The following is a 20,672-nucleotide window of genomic DNA, read 5'->3' as shown; positions in this document are numbered from 1 at the left end:
CAACAATGAAAGGACAGGAAGTGGAAACCAATGAGTCATGACACCACAAGCTACAGAAAGAGCACTGCAAGTAAAAAAATAAGCTACAAATGCTAATCTCAAGAACACACACAGTTCACACAAAGTTCACAATAGGATCATCTTCAATATTTAAGAAATTAGATTAGCTTCATCTATGTGAATGAATGCTTTGTCAGAGATAATTTAATTTCTGAAAATGTCAAAAAAGCAAGACTTTCTTTTTAATAAAGCCAGATGGAATTAATAGATTGCAATACAAAACACAATGGATTAAAAGCCCTCTTTAGACCCATTCCAATTACACTGAGGAAAGCAGGAAACTGTGAATGTAAGTTCCTACAATTCCTCAATTGTTTTTGCTTACAGCAGTGATTTCATTCTGCTTCGCCATCAGTTCTCCTGAGCAAAGAAAATAGACATGTGGCCTCTACAAGCAATAATTCTATAGGACATGTGATACATTTCTATAAGCCTTAAATCCCACAGCCCTTCCTGGTCACTTTGATTGTCCCCTAGGATTCAAATGAGCATTCTGCATAATCAATAGAAATCACAGGGAGAAATGGTATGGGTTAGCCATCACAAATGTTCCCACCCAGATTACCTAAATTGACTGTCACTTACAGGTGGCAGTCAAGAGTTTTAGTTGGTAGGGGCACCAACTGAATCCACAGATTTACTAGTTGAGACTGCAGACATATAATATATGAATATGATCCATCTGTTGTAACAAATAACTCCGGAGACATAAGGAGTAAAGAAACAAACTGTTTTAAAATGAGAACAGCTCCCATAACCTCTACTTGAGACCTGAGGGAAAGAGGATCACACTGTATCCCTAAGTGGCAGGGAATGGGCATATATGCAGACAGTTTCCAAATTGGAAAACAAAATGGTTACGTACCCTTGGAAGTATTTTTGCAGCCTGAAGAGTTTCCTGGATCCACATGCTGTGCATTTATTACACCATCTAGTGGTTTGGTCGGAAATTGTTTCCTGTCCTTCTCCTGGCATCTGTTCTCTTTGGAACATTCCTTGTTCTGAAATGTTGCTCACCTTGCCTGTTGGCTTTTCCCCTGTTTCTGGGGAGGAGGGTAGGTTGCAGGTGGACCCTGAAAATGCTTCAGGCTTCAAAACTACTCCTAATGGTAAATAACCATTTCATTTTGAAGTATGAATCCTTTTCTGGATTCACAGGATGTACATCTGATTACATTGCAGTGTTTGTTTACTTGGGAAGGATATGTTGAAATGTGAATGAGTTGGAAAATAGATGTTGTATAGCACTCTCTGCTCCACCTGTGCTTCCTTGTTTATCTGGATGTCCACTGAGTAGTGTTTTGTGTAGGGATGACCAAGTTGCCGTCATCCAGGTGCCACCATTAGGTATGTTGCTAGGAACGCCAGGGTTGTGCCCTTCTTCCTGGTTGAGAGCACCCTGGAGAATGTGGGTAAAGTACTTCCTGCTTTTGTGTAGCATGTATGGATAGTTTACACTATCCATGGTGGTGTTGCTTCCTTAGTAACTGGTTTATCTTTGTTTGCCCAGGCAAAGGAGATGAAGAGTTGTTTCCCTTTCCAAATTGCTTTTGTCTCTTATAGTTACATGAGTGCTCTACGCACAGTTAAGTTCTGTAGTGTCCTTTCGGCCTGGGTCTTTGGATCTTCAAAAAAGACTGGTAGATGGATGTTTTGGCAGACACTGAACTGTGATACCACCTTTGGTATGAAATGGGGGTTTACTCAGAGGCAACCTTGTCATTGTGGATTTGAAGGTAAGGTTCCTCAATCGTGAGCACTTGTAGCTCACTGACTCTGTGGAGTGACATGATTCTATTAGGAACACTGTTTTTGTGCACTGGTTTAACAGGTTCTGTCATCAGTTGTGTGAGCTCTGTGTTTAGGTTCTATATCAGTGTCAGAGCTGCCCTTGACGGTGGCTACTCTTTGATCCCTCCACGAGTCTTTTCACTACTGGTAGTGTGAAGAGACTGTTCCCTGTTGTTCCTCTGATGTAAGCGACTATGGTGGCCTGGTGGATCTTTAGTGATGCACAGGTCAGGACACTGTCCAGTAGGTGGATGAGGTATGTTGGTGCCGTACCATGCTCTGTCATTGCCTCTAGTTGACTGTGGTCCCTGCACCAGTGGATGCATCTACTCCATTCGGCAGAGTGACACTTGTTAGTGCTTGGTCTTCTAGACTCGGTCAGGATTCCACTGTCCTGGGGTGATATAGCTATAGGTGTCCAAACTCAAGGTACTCAGGAGACAAGCAGCTAGGTTGAGTGTGGCTGGTTCTGGGTGACAGTCCTCCGTTTTGCATAGTTAATAGGTCCTATATTGCTTTGATTGGTATGAAATCTCTAGCAGGTCCGAATAACATGCATGTCTAGCCCACTGAGGGGCGATGAGTGTGAGCAATGCCACTGGCTGCCTGGACCTGGCTCAGTACCCTTGGGATCAGAAGAATTGGTAGAAAGGTGTATGCACATTTTCCCGAACAGTCTATCGACAGGGTATTCACCTCAGACTAGTGGTGTGGGAACCTGGGCACGGACACGAAGTCCTGGGTTTTTCCATTTTCTGGTTTTGCGAATAGGTCTATGCTTGGTGTGCCGCAGTGTCTGGACACACTGTCAGGTTCTTCCTGCTTTATCACCCATTCACCGGAGGTGTTTACTTTCTGTTCAATCGCTCTGTATCTGTGTTTTTGGATCACCCATATCTATATCTCCTGTGATAGTCTTAACAGCAGGAACGACTGTTCCTTCATGTTATTCAGAGGTAGAAAATTGTTAAGTTGTCAGTTTGGATAAGTACCACCTGTCCCTTCACGTTTGCCTGGAATGCTTTCAGCACTACAAAGACAGTCTTTAGTTCCTGATAGTTTATGTGCTTCATGACATCCCCAGGGTTTCAGAGTCCTCTGACCTTCAGAGTGTCCTTGTGTACTCCCCAGCCATGTGGGATGTGTCTGTCATAATGGTCTGCTAATTTGAAAGGTCTCCCTATTCTCACATTTGTCAGGTTACACCATATTATGTCCTTTTCAATCCTTGCTGTGACAACCACTAGATCATTCCAGTGGCTGTGACCATCCGTTGCAGACCCATTCTGTTTGAGTTGCATATGCAGTCTTGCATGCAGTATGAAGCGGATGCATGATGCCATCATGCTTATCAATTGCATGACAGTCCTCACTGTCAGAGACTGCCTATTCTGGTAGAGGTGAGTTTGCTCGCCTATTGCTGTTGTCCTCTTGGGGACTGGATATGCATGTGCTGTTGGGTCCAGTGTTACATGCAAGAATACCCTAATGTGCTCCAGGAGTGTTGATGATTTCTCATGGTTTATGGAGAACGTGAAGCATTGTATCGTGGTGATGACTGTTTGCATGTCTTGGTGGCATTTTTTTTCTTTTTTTTAACTTTTCCTTCACCAGCCAATTGTCAAGCTATGGGCAGACGTGTATACCCTGTCTTTTCAGGTATGCTGCCACCATCACTAGGCATTTCGTAAACATCCTTGGTGTGGAGTTCATGCCAAAGGTTAGCACTCTGAATTGGTGGTGTACACTGTCAAGGACGAATCTGAGGTATTTCTTGTGACTCTTGTCCGTTGGTATGGATAGATAAGCAGCATTTAGGTCGGGGGGGGGCATTTAATTCCCTTCCTCAGAAGTAGGACTTCTTGTAGCCTTGCCATTATTAAGTGTTGAGTTTATATGAACTTGTTTAGGTATCAGGTCTAGAATCTGACTCAGCGTCAATTCTTGTTCTGGTACAAGGAAGTACACTGAGTAGACACCCAAGCCTGCCTCTCTTGGAGGGACTCGCTCTATAGCTCATTTTTTTTTTATAAGTTCCTTTATCTCTTCTCAACAATGTGTGAGTTCCTGTTCCCTTAAGGTCCAGGATGTGGTCTGGTGAGCTGTATACAGTAACTGTGTAATATTATGTTTAAGATCCAATTGTCTGAGGTGACCAACCTCCACTCTAGGAGGAATCATCTTACTGGGGTTTTGCGGTGGGGTTGTGGGGTAGTAACTTGTTTGATCCTCCCTTTTGCAGGACGTCTTTTCCTTCTGGGTTCCCCGCGAAAAGGCTGTCTCGCAAGGTGCTGCCATTGTTGTTGAGCAGGCTGTTATGCGGCTTGTTGGCTGAAGCCTTTTTGTTGAGGTTGTAGGGCTGACGAGAACCCTGCCCTGCCTGTTGGACTTTTGTTGGAGGTTCCCCCTCTGAATTGCAAGGCCCCAATAGCCTTGGCTGTTTCATTATCCTTTTTTATTTGTTGGACAGCCTTGCGCAGAAGAGGGTTTCCCCTGTGAAAGTCATGCTTATGACAGATGCCTGCATCTCAGCCTTGAATCCAAAGATCCTGAGCCATGCGTGTCTCCAGAGGGTGGTGCCCGTGAACATCTGTCTGCTGGTGGTGGTAACTGAATGTCAAGTGCTAATTTGAGGCAGGAGTTGGCAACGTTCTTGCTTTCCTGAATCACTGCCTTTGTTCTCTTTCTGAATTCCTTCTGTTTCCTCCCATTGCTGGGGGTCGTACCTCTTAAATGCATTGGAATTTACAGTGCTCCATATCGTAGCCCCATCCCTCTCCATCTTTCTACCCACAAGATCCTTTCTTTTTGCTCCCTTCTAATGGTGGCAAGGTTGACATGGGAGCATCATTCCTCTTCCTTGTGGTTACCACTATGATGAAGTTTGCTGGTACGTTCCTCCTGACGTAATGGGGGTCTTGAGTGGAATGTTTATATTTTTTCTCCACTCAAGGAGCAACCGATCTGGCAGGTTCCTTGAGTGTTTCCTTACTCTGCTGGAAAGCATTCTATGAGAGCACCAGGGTTTCAAGGAGGAAGCATGATTCTTGCCTCTCTTCCTCAAGCTGGACGCCATGCATGTCTGCCGCCCTCTTGATTAGGTCATTGTACATGGACAGGTCGTCAGGGGTCGAAGGTATCAAGGAATAGCTGTTGACTCACTCCTCTGGAGATTTGGTGTTGAGATCCTGTGATTCATCCTCAAACTGGCCCTGCCTCTCCTCTCTTTTCTGAAGCTCCGGCCTTGAGGGCGCCTCGATGTTTGGTAGGTCGTCACCTATTTCCCCCAAATCGGAGGGTTTCATGAGGATGCAGAACACCTTCAGGGAGTCTTCAAACTCCTTTTTTGTTTGCATGAGTGCCGCCATTTTGGCCTCCTGTCAGCTACTTTTCCTCTTACCATGAGCGCACATTCAGCATCGTCATTGGGAAGGATTTCCTCTTTGGAGCAGCCAGTTTTTTGTCCTTTAGCGCCTTGTCCTCTTCCTTCACTCACACATCTGCACCTGCTGCCGTCAAGGTTGGTTTGAAGGCTTGCCCTTTGGTCAGGACCCATGCAGTTCTTTGTGTTTGTGCTGACTTAAGGTCTTGAAGTATTTCAATGTCATTGCCGAGGTGGATCTCAGGGCTTTAGGGGCTTTTGTTATTTTCAGCATCCTCCTCTGCCTCTGCTCTCTCAATATCAGCGATACTCCCTTCGATATCTGACTCTCTACCTTGTGCTGGTTCAGCTTTGACCTTTTCCTTGTCACTGGTAAGGCCCATGTCCTTCACTGATTTTTGTGGTTCGTGGGTGCTAGCCATGGAGTAGTGTGCTAGTTGCTGCTTCAATATCTTCTTGAAAGTCTGCGGTACAAATTGGGCATAGGCTTCACAGTCTTCTGCGTCGTGATTCTACGGGAGGCATAGGTTACAGACCTTGTGTGGATCCCTCTGTGCAAACTTGTGGTGTCAGCTGGGATAGAATTTAAAGGGGGTGTTCTCCATATCCATTAGCTGCCCCTTTCCCCTGCATTCTCCAGCCACATGATTCTCACCGATAGGTCCCCCATTAGGGTCAGGAACACTTCCCTCCTCAGTCTTTGGTGTTTCTCATGGCCTCTGGTGATTTTCAGTGCTTTTGGTTGATTTTTCCTCTCTCCTCTGAGCAAATCTTCCAAGAATCTTTGGTGCTCCTCCAGTGTGCTTCCAGACCCAAGAAAACAAAATAAAATCTGAAATGATGATCATGCACAGGAATTTCAGGGGTGCCATCTGACAACATACAGGGTATGCCTTATCACCAAATTGTGGTCACCAATATCCACACTGGAAAGAAAAAAAAAAAAGGGCAAGAAATGAATCCGTACCCAACCACCAGATATAGAATGAATACACAGCATGTGAATCCAGAAAAGGATTCATGCTGCAAAACATTGCCTGTTCTGACATGAAAGGCTATACGGTTGTCATGGCTCCTTTGGGGCTTGCTCTTTCACACAGACTTCAGTGAAGATGACTGCTTTTTTCCAGATGGTTAGGTGCCTGCTTATCTCTTCACACTAGTTAGTAAAGACTTCTTACTTCCAGGGACAGTCTCTGCAATAGGATGCTCCAAAATCTGGGACTGGTGCTGGTTTGAGAAAAGCCACAACCAGCAGAGTTCTCCTACTGGTCTACACAAAGGCTAGACAACTATTAGAGGCTGGATGAAGCCAGCATTTATCCTAATTTCAGGGCACTGAAGGGATGTCAGTGCAAATAAATACAAGTCTTCTTTATAATTTAAAACACTACTCCAAATCAGGAGTGAGTGCATCTTCAGGGGCTTTTGCAATCAGGGGAGGCTGTTATCATCTGGCCAAGCTATTTTGATTAAACTGACTAGAACTATACTCCTTCAGCCATAGCTCTGGGGTTGTTAGGCAAGGTCCACCAAAAAAGGCATGAAAAGGGAAAGCGTAGTTGCTGTAGCAAATGAAAACAAGAATCAGGTGATGCCTCTCACTTCTGGGCTGCAAGGCAAGAGGCCAGGACATTGTGTAGACAGTCCGACCCTGTCTAGTTAACAATGAGCTATTAATTTACTATTGACAGAGTAAGGAAATTAAATGAATATAAACCAATCACCTAAAAAATCGTTTTCCCTAGAGAACATCTGACTAGCATGTTTCACAGACACAGTCCCACAACAATATATTACTTGAACAAGGAGGAGTGAAAAACACTTTCAAAGGAGGCTCAAACAATGTGGCACTGGCTTTGGATCTCATGATTCCAGCATATCACTTATTCAGATCTGACTTCCTGAGTTTTCAACTGCACCTTAAAATGATCAATTTCATTTGTGTAAGCTATTATTTGGCGTACAAAGTGGTACTCCATGACCTGGAGTACAACACAGACTTGTCTTGTGTGATAGAGGTGCCTGCTTGTGTCCAGTCAATCCAACTGTAGGACTAGGTTCCCTTCATTGCTATTCTCTGACAGGCAAAAAGAAACTCACAGTGGGGTTAGTGCTGATTAGGGATCAAAACATCCTAGGATCTGGAACGATCTTAGCACCCAGAGGACGAGTCAGCATACATGGTGTTATTGGACAGGTGGCCAGAGCTGACGAGGAGTTTCAGCAACATTGGATTTAGAAAGCTCAGATGCTTCTGAGTTAACTGACATCAAAGGCTGATGAAGTGACAGTGGCCCCAGCATCTCAGGCCACCAGAACACTGCAGCAGATGTGCCAGAATGACATCCCTGGGAAGAATGGAAGTGAATATTATACCAAGAAGTGTTTGGAGACATCTTAGTTGCTCAAGAGACGCAAGATCCAGCTTTTCTTCACCACAAAAAGGCTAGTTACTACAACCTTGTTTCCATGCTTCAAAAGCCCAATTATGAGGCGAATGTCTGTTAGCAGTCTAGACAGGAATGTAGACAGCTTTATGGTTTTCTCCCAACTTCTTTTCCCTGGAAAGTGCTGATCAAAATGGCATGATGCCGAAGAAGATATTCACCGCTGCACAGATAGGCCACATCATGGTTGGTACCTAGACTCAATCCTCTTACCACAAAACCTCGCAGGAGATTTGAAGTCTGGACACATCTCCTGTGTTGGAATGTCCTGGATAACATGGCCCCTAAATTTATTCAGTTTAGTCACCTCAATCACCATTCGGACTGTAGTTACATTCTGAAGTTGGTGACTGTTTGCCATGAGAACACTGCATGACTGAGTGGAAGAGGTTTTGCAATTGAGATCAGCAGAAGCAGAGTAATCTAAGAAATATCACAGAGAGAAAGTATTACATTATATGCTAATCTGCTTCAGATTTTTCCTGTTAAAGTACATTTGGATATTACAGCAAATTACATTTCACAACATTGTTACCAACCTGTAATGAAAGAATTCCTAAAGAGCCTTTTGGCAGTTGAATATAGTTTGTTCCAAACTGATGATGGGCCAATCATTCAAAGCCATGCTTAAGTCTTACAATCGATGCGTCACTGAAGGATAGGTTTTCAAGAGGCTAAAACCTCTAGGCTTCCATGAACTACACAAAATATTGTAACAGAAAGTGTCGAAAAGAATTCATCCTTTCTTCTTTTCTAAAATCATAACAGACTTTCACATTAATTAGGCCATTTTGCTGCCTTCATTGTTCCTGAATTAGACTTTGCAAGAAGAAAGCTATCTTTCTACCTTAGATGTCAAAAGAGCCTGGTTAATTCCAAGCTTTTGAAACATGAAGCAGGTATTGTAAATTAAGCATCTACCAACCTTGGTTTAACTTGTTCTAGCATGTTGCCAGACAGGTGGCAGCCCACATCACCACTTGCTATCAGAAAACCAAGAGCCTCTTTTCCGTTTAGCACAAGGCTCATTCAACAAGATGTCAGATGTCACTGGTACAGTCATGAGATATGCCTCCATCATCAAGTATAGGTAATTAAAAAAAAAAAAAAAGAAGAAACCCATAATTGGGAACTGGTAGTTCAAGAAAATAATTTTCTTCTTCACTATGAGACGCTCATTAATATTCATAAACATTAGTATAGAAAGTGGATCTGTTCCTACGAGGAAGAAGAGACATGAGGAATAGAGAGAAGAGACAAAAGCTGTCCGGATGATGTGAAAACCAATAAGAAACTGTTACTTGCCCGTAACTACTGTTCTGTAGCATTGGTATATTTCATAGATTCGCATATTTGAATTATACACCAACGTCAGGCACAGAAACCTCAGCAGTTAATGTTAACATTGCGGATTTCCAATTCAGCAATGGACAAGGAAAACAAATGTGAAACCAACCACTATATGACAGTCTGTCCTCCTCATTATATTACCCAGAGTCCAGCTAATCAGGTGAAGGGATTCAGGTATCCAACAGCTAGATTTTCATAGCTACATCAGATTATGCAGGAACCTAATGAACAGGATCTGGGGTGGCACATGTAATCTATAAAAGGAACCTTGCTGCAACACTGTAGCTACATACAAAAACGCAGTCTTCTGCAGCACTGGATCGTTCATGGATTTAAAAGCCTGAACAAAGGTGAAAATGAGGCTTACCTTAATCAAAAACATTAACACACCTAACCAACTTCTGTCTCAGTTAATGATTGGACACCTAGACAAAGTCTGGTGAAGATGTTGGCGGACGTCCAAGTCTCTCATCTGCAGAAGTACAGTAACAGCATACCAGCAAACAGTGATGCAGCGGTCTCCCTTCTCCTTGTAAAATGCGCTCCAACTTTACGTGTTAAGTCTGCCAGCTCTTAATTAGCATTAACTGAATGATAAAGATACGCCAAAAGGCCTTGAACAAAGGAAGGCCTCTATTAGCGTTTCTAAAAGGGACACATAACTGCTCATTCCTTCTGAATTCCTTTGACCTATAGATATAAAACTTTCAAAAATTAATTATGTCTAGATACTGCAAAGAACAGCCAGAAACTGTTTGGGTTTGACTGAAAAACGTTGACAAATTAATTTAGGTTAAAAGTGTTGGAACACTCAGAATGACTTTTGGATTTGTAGACGTCGTCACTGTTTTCATCAAATGTGGACTATTGTGAATAAACATAATAAGTCTGAATCTCACGTTGCTGATGTTATGGGTAGTAGGAAGACGCTCTTGCAAAACACCATTTGTATAGAAGATCTATCTAATGGTTTGTTCAAATGATTAATTGATAAGTTACCATCATACTATATATATTCAGCTGACGTTATTTGTTAGAGGACTGCAAAACAGACCCTCATGAATTTTTCGACCATTCTTTTCGAAAACAAGGACATTTTGGATGGGGATCTTAAGTATTTGGATAGGATCACAAGGTGAACCCTAATGGAGCAATAACTTAATACAGACTCTGCTAAGCTTAGCTGATAATGTATTTCTTTTGGATGAATAGAGAGATCTATGCTGTTTCCTGCAGTCCAATACACAATCTCTTCAATTTAATGGAGTTAATTTTGATTGTGGAAGTGGCTTGGGTTGCTTGTATGTTCCTCTTGCAGGAAGATATTCAAAGAATCGAACTATAGGATCTTGTGCAGGGACGCTGGGACATAGTGCAAGATCTCTCCTCACTTCTTGGATATGAGAAACAGAACTGACAAACTGTAGTCTGAACTGAGCAGTCCCAAAGAAGATTTGTGTACCACAATTGCCTGGCTCAATTTGGGGCAGGAGTGGGGAGAAGGTTACCAATATCAATGAGCAAGTTGTTTCTTTATTTTCCTCTGGACTCTCAAGATGAGTGGTACTGTAGTAATAAGTATAAACAAACTTCCCTAACAAGGATTGAATCCCCTTCCCCTTTTGAGTTGGGATACAACCATATGCTTGTCAAGCTTCAGCATGTGGCGGTGGTAAGTGCTGTGAAAAGATCCAATTGAAGCTTACTCAACCTCTGGAAAACTAGATCTAATTGATTTGAGTTTCTCTCAGTCGTGGCAGTTTACGTATTTTATGTTGTGGGCATCTTCTGTTTCGTTTTACAAGCTGCCTTTTTGTTCTGTCAGGGGCAGCAAAGCCTTCAAGGCAAGTTTGACTTCTCTTAAATCTGGCAGGGGTATGAGCAGTTACTTTTCCTGAATAGACTATAGCCAGCTTGCTTAAAGGTCTCTCAAATATGCAGCAAAGCCTTCAACAAAACATCTAACGTTAGATGAAAACAGGTGTTTTCATTGGCTTTCCACCAAAGCGTGGTATCTTTCATGTGCTTGGTGATTTGTATGTTGGCGTCCCAGTGGCCAGTCACTAATTTCCACTACCTATCCTACACTTTTTGAAGGGGCCTCATTATGAGCAGGCTCTGTGGTATGAGAGGAAAGGAGGAGGAGAGTATTCCTAGAAGGACCTTGAATTTGTTGACTGTGATCCAACTCTTTGCACTTATCTCCTGGACTAAAAGATTCAAGTTCTCTCCTCTTTGGTGCAATAGATGGACAGTTAGTTGGTCTGCAGAGATGTTTACACTCACAAACATTATTTGCTTCACCAGCATTAGGATTGGTTTCTTGAAGTTGGGAGTAAAGCCTAATTGTTTCAGAAGGTTCACTGTCTGGCTGATTGTAGGGACTGGGCTCCAGTTGCACAAGCCCCCCACTTTTTGCCTAGTTTTCGATGCAACATTGACTGACCTGCAATGGGTACCTGCTAACCATGTTCCCAGTGACAATGTTCCTTCCCCAAAACAAGACACCTGACCAGTTGATCTGCAAGTGATCTCCAAGTGGCGAGACCCTTTACCACCTCTCTGCAAGCCCCTAGTAAATGGTGCCTCTGGTACCTAGGTCAGGGGTACTAAAGAGGAGCGCCCAAGAGCAGCAGCACAGCTTGTGCCACTTTAAGGGACCTAGAACCAAAATCACACAAGCTGCCACTGTAGGCTGTGACATGTTGCTTCATAAAGTGAAAACACGACAAGTAATAAACTTGTGTGTCATGTCCCCTAACACTGCCTGTAATACTTGTAAGTCACCCCTACAGCATGCCTTACAGCCCTAAGGCAGAGTGTATTGTATTACAGGTGAGGGCATAACTGCATGAGCAAATATGCCCCTACTATGTCTTTGTCAATTCTTAGACACAGTAAATGAACAGGGAAGCCAGTTTAAATACATGTGCTGGACACTGGTCAATACGAGTTCACCAGCTACATGATGACTTCACTGAAAATAGGAAAGTTTGGAATCAAGCATCTCATATTAATAAACAGTCACTGATTCCAATGATAGATTTATTAATACTTGCCCCCAAAGGGCACCTTAGAGGTGCCCTTTGAAAACCTACCAACTGTCCTACGGGCTGACTGACTAGTTTCCATCAACAGCCACCAACAGACGAATTTCTGACCCTCAATGGTGAGGGCCCTTGCTCTCGGGCAGTCAGGAACAAAGCTTGTTCTGGCAGGGATGGTAACCCACCCCTCCCAAAAGGATGACCTGCAAATCTTCATTCCAAGGCAGGGGAGCTTCAAAGAAGCCCACCCACTCTTGTTATGTAGATCTGGCTTTCCCCCAGAAGGGAGATGGTGACCCCCCCCCTGCCCAGGGCCCATTTAGCACCTGGACAGGTGGGAACATTAGCTATCAGGAGGCAGGTGGGAAAATTTGCTATGCAGGAGGCGTGTTGCATTTGCAGGCTCAACATACCTCTAGGGTGACCAGCCTGAAATGAACACAGCCTTAGAAAATTCCACATTTTGTGTGTCGTAGAATTAGGAATTCTGGGCAGGGTGATCCCCACTCCCCACAGAAAGTGGTTATCTAGGGGGTGTAGTGACCTGGATGCAAGTAGCTCATTGGCTACTACCCTGTACTCCCCTTAATGCTCCTAAAATGAGAATTTACGGGACCCCTAATGCAAGGACCTCAGGTTTGCTGGACTACAGAAGAAGGACCGAAAAACCACTAAAAGCAACAATTGAGGAGCAGCAACAGACTTGGCCTCAACCCCGCCGGCCTGCCTGCTGTCCTCAACAATTGCACCAAAGACAACTCATCCTGCAGTTGTTCTTCCTCCAAAAGCCTGGGGGGGACTGCCAGCACTTCGAGAAGTAACCAGGATTTCCCATGGAGTAGTGGAGCTGGCTTCCTTCATCCTGTAGGCACAGAAGGAGACTCACAAGACTTCAGACCATGAAACAAAACAGACAACGGACCATGTAAAGAAATGGCTCCCTGTTGCAGTTACCCCCCACTTTCTTGCCTGATACTGATGCTGACTTGACTGAGAATTGTGCTGGGACCCTGCTAACCAGGCCCCAGCACCAGTGTTCTTTCACCTAAAATGTACCATTGTCTCCACAATTGGCACAACCCTGGCACCCAGGTAAGTCCCTTGTAACTGGTACCCCTGGTACCAAGGGCCCTGATGCCAGGGAAGGTCTCTAAGGGCTGCAGCATGTCTTATGCCACCCTAGGGACCCCTCACTCAGCACAGACACACTGCTTGCCAGCTTGTGTGTGCTGGTGGGGAGAAAATGACTAAGTCGACATGGCACTCCCCTCAGGGTGCCATGCCAACCTCACACTGCCTGTGGCATAGGTAAGTCACCCCTCTAGCAGGTCTTACAGCCCTAAGGCAGGGTGCACTATACCACAGGTGAGGGCATAGGTGCATGAGCACTATACCCCTACAGTGTCTAAGCAAAACCTTAGACATTGTAAGTGCAGGGTAGCCATAAGAGTATATGGTCTGGGAGTCTGTCAAAAACTAACTCCACAGCTCCATAATGGTTACACTGAATACTGGGAAGTTTGGTGCCAATCTTCTCAGAATAATAAACCCACACTGATGCCAGTGTTGGATTTATTAAAAAATGCACACAGAGGGCTTCTTAGAGATACCCCCTGTATTTTACCCAATTGTTCAGTGCAGGACTGACTGATCTGTGCCAGCCTGCTGCTGAGAGACGAGTTTCTGACCCCATGTGGTGAGAGCCTTTGTGCTCTCTGGGGACAGAAACAAAGCCTGCTCTGGGTGGAGGTGCTTCACACCTCCCCCCTACAGGAACTGTAACACCTAGCAGTGAGCCTCAAAGGCTCAGGCTTTGTGTTACAATGCCCCAGGGCACTCCAGCTAGTGGAGATGCCCGCCCCCTGGACACAGCCCCCACTTTTGGTGGCAAGTCCAGGAGAGATAATGAGAAAAACAAGGAGTCGTCACTGGCCAGTCAGGACAGCCCCTAAGGTGTCCTGAGCTGAGGTGACTCTGACTTTTAGAAATCCTCCATCTTGCAGATGGAGGATTCCCCCAATAGGATTAGGGATGTGCCCCCCTCCCCTCAGGGAGGAGGCACAAAGAGGGTGTAGCCACCCTCAGAGCTAGTAGCCATTGGCTACTAACCCCCCAGACCTAAACACACCCCTAAATTCAGTATTTAGGGGCTCCCCAGAACCTAGGAACTCAGATTACTGCAACCTAAGAAGAGGACTGCTGAACTGAAAAACCTGCAGAGAAGACGGACACACCAACTGCTTTGGCCCCAGCTCTACCGGCCTGTCTCCCCACTTCTAAAGACACTGCTCCAGCGACGCATCCCCAGGGTCCAGCAACCTCTGAAGCCTCAGAGGACTACCCTGCATCTAGAAGGACCAAGAACGCCCGAGGACAGCGGCTCTGCTCCAAGAAAGAAGCATCTTTGCAACAAAGAAGCAACTTTGAAAGAACACACGTTTCCTGCCGGAAGCGTGAGACTTTGCACTCTGCACCCGACGCCCCCGGCTCGACTTGTGGAGAACCAACGCTACAGGTAGGACTCCCCGGCGACTGGGAGCCCGTGAGTAGCCAGAGTTGACCCCGTGAGCCCCCACAGCGACGCCTGCAGAGGGAATCCAGAGGCTTCCCCTGACTGCGACTGCCTGCTTCTAAGAACCCGACGCCTGGTAAGGACACTGCACCCGCAGCCCCCAGGACCTGAAGGATCCGACCTCCAGTGCAGGAGCGACCCCCAGGTGGCCCTCTCCCTTGCCCAGGTGGTGGCTACCCCGAGGAGCCCCCCCCTTGCCTGCATCGCTGAAGAGACCCCTAGGTCTCCCATTGAACTCCATTACAAACCAGACGCCTGTGTGCACACTGCACCCGGCCGCCCCCGTGCCGCTGAGGGTGTACTTTTCGTGTTGACTTGTGTCCCCCCCGGTGCCCTACAAAACCCCCCTGGTCCGCCCTCCGAAGACGCAGGTACTTACCTGCTGGCAGACTGGAACCGGGGCCTCCCTTTCTCCATTGAAGCCTATGCGTTTTGGGCACCACTTTGACCTCTGCACCTGACCGGCCCTGAGCTGCTGGAGTGGTAACTTTGGGGTTGCCCTGAACCCCCAACGATGGGCTACCTTGGACCCAACTTAGAACCCTGTAGGTGGTTTACTTACCTGCAAAACTAACAAACACTTACCTCCCCCAGGAACTGTTGAAAATTGCACTGTGTCCAGTTTTAAAATAGCTTATTGCCATTTGTGTGAAAACTGTATATGCTATTTTGCTAATTCAAAGTTCCTAAAGTTCCTAAGTGAAATACCTTTCATTTAAAGTATTGTTTGTAAATCTTGAACCTGTGGTTCTTAAAATAAACTAAGACAAGATATTTTTCTATACAAAAACCTATGGCCTGGAATTGTCTGAGTGTGTGTTCCTCATTTATTGCCTGTGTGTGTACAACAAATGCTTAACACTACTCTCTGATAAGCCTACTGCTCGACCACACTACCACAAAATAGAGCATTAGAATTATCTCTTTTTGCCACTATCTTACCTCTAAGGGGAACCCTTGGACTCTGTGCATGCTATTTCTTACTTTGAAATAGTACATACAGAGCCAACTTCCTACAGACCATGAAAGAAAAAAAAACACAGACAATGGACAGCACCACTGCACCCATAAACCCTAGCCCGGGATGAGGTGGGGGCAAAGGTGCCAGGGTGGCCCGTAGGCCATCCAGAGCCAAGCCCACATTGTGTTTGTCAATAGTGGACTTCCCAGAACCCCCTGCAGCGTCTTTCTGCAGGTCACTAGAACAGAGAGTATCATCTACACCAAAACCAACACCAAATGACACCACTGCACCCAAGCCCCACAGCCTGAAGAAAAGTGGCCCTACATTCCTGAGGATCTCAAGGGTCGAGCCCTCCGTCTGAGTTCCCCCGGTCTGGCTGCCCCGTCCCTGCCTGCAGCCTCTTTCTGACAGGACCGATCTCCACTGAAGTGAAAGGGACACCAACACTAACACCTCTGAACCCGGACTCCCCAGATACCCATGATGTGAACTGTTGGTGTGGCCTTGAACCTTGCCCCAAACTCACCTCAAGTACAGAAGAACAGTCCTGTAAGGTTTTGCTAAGTACCATATGTAATGCATTTCTTTCCCATAAGATAACACTAGGGCACCTGGGGCTGAAAAGCACCTCTGCACCCGGACACCTCAGTGCATCTCAAAGTGACCTGTTGGTGCTGCCTTGGACCATGCCCTAAACTTACCTTAACTCTAGAAGACTGGCCCTGTAAGTCGCTGCTAAGTACTGTATGTAGTATGTTTCTTTCCCATAGGATAATGTTACCACTCCATAAATTGCACTATCAACTTTTGAAAACTGTAAAAATTCATAACTCAAAGTCTTCACCCGATTCCAATGATCTTGGTACCAAAAGTAATATTTTTATAATTTGGTGCATTATTTCTTTATTGAGTGTGTGTCTCACTTACTGCCTTTGTGCATGCAATACATGCTTCACACTACGCTCTGATATGCCTAACTGTTCGCCCACACTACCACAAAAGCATTTGGGGTGTCATTTGTGCCTCTGTAATACCTCTGGGGTTTGCTTGGATTCTTTACACTCTGTAGCTAGTTTAGGTCCACTATATAAAGAACCAGCTCCCCACATTGATTGCAGCCAATGGTTTGTTGTGACAAGTGGGCCTTGATGAGCCAGTCATTGAGATCTAGTCATGAGCTTATCCATCAGGTCCTCGGTATGTGGCTTACAGGGAAAGGCATTTTGTAAATACACTGGGTGCTTAATCAAGGCCACAATATAAAACCCTTGAGTGATGTTTTTCTTCTACCATGAGGTGCAGATATCTTCCATGGGTCTGACAGACCAACAGGTGGAAACACACATTGTTCTAATCAACTGATGCCACAAAATAGTATTTGGTTTGGTACCTTGGTTTCTTTATATGTCTTCTCAGAGCCCAAACCTCAAGAATGGGCCTCCTTATAATGTTCTTTTTCTTTAGAGGAAAAACCTTAATATGAAACTGTAGGAAACTGGCCTGGTGTGTGGTGAGTACCTAAGGTATTATCACCTTATACCAGGTCCAGGTATCCCCTATTAGTGAAGTGTATGCAGCGTCTAGAAGCCAGGCTCTCCAGAGGTAGTTGTGGATAAGCAGCCAAGGCATATCCCACTTACACACATATGAAAGAACCACACAGTGACACAAATTATTATTTAGTGACACACATACAGAAATACTAAATAGGCAATACTCTACTATCAGGTGAGTAAACACACTTTTATATACACCTTAGTTGTCAGGAATGAGCATAGAAAGCAATAGAAAACAGTGCAATAGCAATAGACAATAGTGACACTAGGTGGAGCACAAACCATATACTAAAAATATGGAATGTGAATGCTGGACCTCCACCCAGGTAAGTGGAATCTGTAGAGAGGAGCTGGAGGAACTAGGAACCCCAAAATGTAAGTACCAGAGTGCCCTCCAGCGATCAGGAGAGAAGAGGTAAGCACCTGTTTTTTTCCCAAACCCACAGAGAAAATTTGGAAAAGGACTGTGCAAGACCCAAGCATGACTGCAAGAAACAGAAGATGGATCCTGACAGAAGACAGGCAAATGATGGGGACCAAGTCCAGTTCCAGTTGGAGAGTTTGGTTGGGGCAGGAGCCACTACCCACTCTTCTGGAGATGTAGTACCAGGTAGACGGTGAAGACTAGGAGTCAGCTATGCAGCACAGTAGCAGAAGAGGAGCTCCAGGAGTGATGCAGTCGATGTCCCACGTCGGAAGAAGAGTTGCAGTCTATCACTGGTGTGGAAAAACTATCAACAAGCCATGGCAAAGACAAAAGTCGCAGAAGAAGAGTTGCAGAGCTGCTGGGGACCAGGAAGGCCCCAGGGGACTCAACCCAAGGAGGTGAGTCTCAGGCATCCCCCGCAGTCAGGAGAGCAAGAAGCAGTGGATGCAGCCCCTCACAGGCAACTCACAGGCAGCAGGCACAGGAGTAGCAGTGACGTCCACCCAGCACACTTAGGTGTCCCATGTCGATGGAGCAGTAGGCAGGAGCCCACATGTTGTAGGGAAGAGTGCAGGAGGCCGTGGCTACACGGAGCATGAAGATCTCTCAGAAGAAGAGTCAACAAGCCTTGATAACTGCAAGAGTCACAGTGCACAGGGGTACTGTCCTGCAAGGAGAGGCAAAGACTCACCACCTCCAAAGTCGGACAGCTGGTAGAGGCCACCAAGAAACCACTCGGGACCACCACCTGTGTTGCAGTATCCACGCAGAGTTGCAGGAGAGAGGATCCACGTGGACGGTCGTCATTGCAGCTGGTGCCTGCAGGTGCAGGTGAGTGATTGTTTCACTCTAAAGGAGACTCCTTCCTGCTTCTTGGTGCAGACTGAAGACTTGCTGCCCTTAGAAGACATACAGCCCGGGAAATGTTGCAGTTGACGGAAGGAGCCGGAGAAATAATAGTGCAGGGCAAAGTCGTCACTGAGCTGCAGATTGTAGGTTCCTGTGGAGTCCAGTTGTGGTTCCAGTGGCCAGAAGTTAAAGTAAATGTTGCAGAGGAGTCCTGCTGTAATATATTGCACGCCGAATCTGAGGACCCCCCACCCCCCCTCCCAAAAGAGGGAGACCCTAAATAGCCCTGGAAGGGGGATCTGGTCACCAGCAGGGTGACCACCTATCAGGAGGGGGCTGTGACGTCACTTCCCTGACCTGGCCACTCAAGACTCTCCCAGAGGCCTCTGCCCACCTTGGATTCAAGATGGGAGAATCAAGTGGCCCTCTGGAGGAGCTCTGGGCACCACCCCTGGGGTGGTGATGGACAGGGGAGTGGTTACTCCCCTTTCCGTAATCCACTTTTGCACGAGATCAAGGACTGGAGGTCCCTGAACCGGTGCAGACTGGTTTATGCAAGGACGGCACCAAATGTGTCCTTCAAAGCACAACAGCAGTTTGGGGAGGTCACCCCTCCCAAGCCATGTAACACATATTTCCAAAGGGAGAGGGTGTTACCCCCCCCCTCTACCAAAGGAAATCCTTTGTTCTGCCTTCCTGGGGTTGAGCTGGTCCAGCTACAGGAAGGAAGAAACCTGTCTGAGGGGTTGCAACAGCGTGGGTTGTATGAAAACCCCCAGAAAGCTGGTAGGAGCAATGCTAGGGGGTCCTCTAAGGAGCCCCCAGAGTGCATGGAATCATACAACCGATACTGGCAACAGTACTGGGGTATGATTGACATGTTTGATACCAAACATGCCCAGGTTCGGGAGTTACCATTATGTAGCTGGACATAGGTAGTGACGTATGTCCTGTACACACATAAAATGGCTCATGCAGGGGTGCCCTCACACACAGGTACCTGCACTCTGCCTTCTGTGCTAGGTGGCCTACCATATGGGTGACTGACAGTGACCTGGTGTAGTGACTTGAAGTGAAAGGGTGCACGCACTTTTCACGCAGGCTGCAATGGCAGGTCTGCAAACACATTTTACATGGGCTCCCATGGGTGGCATAATACATGCTGCAGCCCATGAGGAACCCCTGGTGCCCCAATGCCGAAGGTACCATATACGAGGGACTTATACGGGGGCATCAGTATGCCAAATGTGGGGTGTGTGAAGTCCCAGCAACCAAATTTAGATGAAGAGAGAGCAGTCACTGGGGTCCTGGTTAGCAGGATGACATCACGCAAAAAGTGGGGGGTAACCATGCCAAAAAGAGGGTGCTTTCCTACAGAAACCCAAATTCTTTTGGCTGTGTGGCACTAGCTCTATTGCAGCTTTAGAAGCAACTTGTTTACTTTTTGTCTCAGTGCCTCTACATGATGGAGGTGAAGGTGGTGGGACTAAAGTAAATGCTTTTGCATGACCATGTTGAATTCGAAATATCGCCTAGCAACTGGTGATACATTTATCATGCTTGTAAATATGCCCTACTTTTCCCCTCACCGGCATGGAGCGTGAAATTAGTGGGATGCTCAGGAAGTCTGGTGTGTTGCCTTCTTTCCTGGCCCTTGTTGGACGTGGGTCCCCGTTTATTTTGTTGCCTTCTTCCTGTTTAGTATCTGCTGCATGGAATGTGGTTTGACAGGGTGACGAAAGGGGCGGTCTGTAGGGACAAAAGGCAAATAAGGCTGTGGTATGAAATGATTTTTTTTTCCATACTGCTACCTTCTGTAGCAAGAATAAAGTAGAATTATTTGCAGCACTTCTAGTAGTTTAGTCATACCAGTATCGGTCTGAATAGGCTGTGTTTGATGAGCCTGCCAATCACCCTTGATTGAGTCTCTGTTGAGAAATTCTTACTACTAAGTCAGCCACACTCACTTAAAGCAGCACTAGTTGCCATTGTTTTCAAAGGCAGTGTTTAACGTGTCCAGAGAAGAATCTGTCACACCTGATGAAGTCTACTCACATTCTCTTAGAATGGCTTTCCTCTAATATCTGCAGTCCTCAAGTAGCTTTTCCAGGTATCGGACTATATTGATCCACAGTTGTTCGTCATAATACCACAAAAATACATTCTCTCTTCAATTGTATCTTTCCTTCCTTGCCTGTGGGGACCATGCACGGTGTTACCAAAT

At 45.9% G+C, this 20,672-nt stretch overlaps 1 protein-coding gene across 3 annotated transcripts in view; it reads right to left on the bottom strand.

The window, feature by feature from the left end:
• The window catches only part of XPO6 (exportin 6), a 621,317-nt gene that overhangs the window by 107,417 nt on the left and 493,228 nt on the right, over window positions 1-20,672 (bottom strand). The window lies entirely within an intron of this gene.

The sequence above is a fragment of the Pleurodeles waltl genome, chromosome 10, assembly GCF_031143425.1.
Source record: "Pleurodeles waltl isolate 20211129_DDA chromosome 10, aPleWal1.hap1.20221129, whole genome shotgun sequence".
Lineage (NCBI taxonomy): Eukaryota > Metazoa > Chordata > Amphibia > Caudata > Salamandridae > Pleurodeles > Pleurodeles waltl.
Note: the sequence above shows the minus strand (reverse complement) of the source record. Positions and strands in the feature narration are given on the sequence as shown.